The sequence below is a fragment of the Callorhinus ursinus genome, unplaced genomic scaffold (assembly GCF_003265705.2).
Source record: "Callorhinus ursinus isolate GAN/ISIS: 27379988/994484 unplaced genomic scaffold, GSC_fseal_2.0 scaffold611, whole genome shotgun sequence".
NCBI classification, from domain to species: domain Eukaryota; kingdom Metazoa; phylum Chordata; class Mammalia; order Carnivora; family Otariidae; genus Callorhinus; species Callorhinus ursinus.
In genome coordinates this window covers 3,342-5,556 of record NW_027397666.1, presented here as the reverse complement: position 1 = coordinate 5,556, position 2,215 = coordinate 3,342, and positions in this window count along the sequence as shown.

Here is a 2,215-nt window from a genome sequence, read left to right as displayed (position 1 = left end):
TGAAAAAAGAAAGAAGATTTAAAAAAAAAAGAAAAAAAAGGGAGAGAATGTGATCAGGCAGGAGACTAGAACAAAGCCATACACCAGTTATTTAAGGTATATTTTGATCTGTTAGAAGAAACTGTATCTCAAAATTTTAAAAAGAGAACAACTTATATATATATATATATATGCCAAAAATAAGGGTAACTACTATGAAGGGATAAAATATGACTCTAAAAATGAAAAATAAAAAATGTTTTTTTTTAAAAAGGATCAATAGGATGTTGGTTGAAAAAGGGAAAAAGAAAAATTAAAAAAAACAGTTAAAAAATTAACTTTGAAAAACTAATGAATCATGGTAAAAAAAAAGCCATGAATTCTATGTGCAGTGTTCCCCTAGCGCTGGAGTTCTCCCGTTCTCCTTGATTGGTAAACTTGTTCTTGGCTTGCTGGCTGTTCGTGCTGATATTCTGGGGGAGGGGCCTGTTGCAGTGGTTCCCAAATGTCTTTGCCGGAGGTGGAATTGCCCCGCCCTTATTGGTCCGGCCTAAGCAAGCTGCTCAGGTTTGCTCTCAGGAGCTTTTGTTCCCTGCAAGATCTCGGTACAGCTTTGGAGGACCAGGGTGAAAATGGTGGCCTCGCAATCTCCACCCAGAGGAGCTGAGAACTCGGGGCCCCGCTCCTCAGTGCGCCCCCAGAGAAAAGCAGTCACTCCCGTCTCCCTGGTCTCCGGCCGCACTCCGTGCTCACCCGGCCTGTATCGAGCATTTCTATCTCTGGCATCCGACCCCCTTGGAGTCTCCAAACCCAGGAGATCCCTGCGGTGCGCTCCTGCGCCGCTCCTCTCCGGGGAGGAAGGGGAGTCTCCCCAGATCTGCCGCTTGTTGGGTCCCTGCTGGAGGAGCGGTGGCCCGACTGGGCCGCGGATCACAGTTTATGGCAACCCCGAGCTGAGAGCCCGCGCCTTGGCTCCGTCTCTGCAGCCGGCTTCCCCGCTTCGATACCTGGGAGCTCTGCCGCACTCAGGCACCCCCGGTCTTTCTGTGACCCTGAGGGTCCTGAGACCACACTGTCCCGTGAGAGTCCCACCCCCCGCTTAGCCACTGGAGCGACATCCCTCAGCGGAGCCGACTTCTAAAAGTTCCGACTTTGTGCTCCGCGGCTCTATCACTTGCCAGAAGCGGCCGAGGGAGGCCCCCTCCCCTGCCGTCTATCTTCCCGAATATCGCCTCGGATTCACTTCTCCGCACATCCTACCTTCCAGAAATTGGTCGCTTTTCTGTTCAGAGAGTTGTTGCTATTCTTCTCTTTGATCTCCTGTTGAGTTCGTAGGTGTTCAGAATGGTTTGATCCCTATTCACCTGAATTCCTGAGACCAGATGAAATCCAGGTCTCCTACTCCTCCGCCATCTTGCTCTGCCCCCTTGGGAACCTAAATTATTGATTTAAAGATATTTGAAGATATGGTAAAGCCAACTGATGGAGTCTAAAATGGTGAATATTTGATTTTGATTCTAGGAACACTCTATTTTCAATGGCACAGGAAACACAAGAATAGATCAAAGGAGCAGAAAACGCAGTCTTTACCACTAAGCAATATGGCTCTGCAATGAACAACATATTTTATTGTAGTTAAAAATATAACAAAATTTACCATCATAACAATTTTTCGGTGTACAGTTCAGCAGTGTTAAGTATATTCACATTGTTGTGAAACCGATCTTCAGAACATTTTCATTTTGCAAATTTGAAACTCCATACCCTTTAAACAAAACTCCCCTTCTCCTCCTCCCCCCATCCCTGGTAATCACCATTCTACTTTCTGTTTGTATGAATTTAACAACTTTAGATACATGATTTAAGTGGAATCATACAGTATTTGCCTTTTTGTGACTATCTTATTTTACTTAGAATAATGTGTTCAAAGTTCATCCATGCTGTAGCATGTGATAGGCTTGCCTTCCTTTTTTAAGGCTGAATAATATTCCCATTCTTTACACACACACCACATTTTGTTTATTCATTCATCCATATGTGGGTATTCGGGTTGCATCCATCTCTTGCCAGTTGTGAATACTGCTGCTATGAATATGGGTGCACAAAGACCTTTTTGAGACCTTGCTTTCAATTCCTGTAGATATACACCCAGGAATGAGACTGCTGGATCATATACAAGTTCTCTTTTAAATTATTTGAGGAGCCTCCATACTGTTTTTATAGCAGTTGCATGATT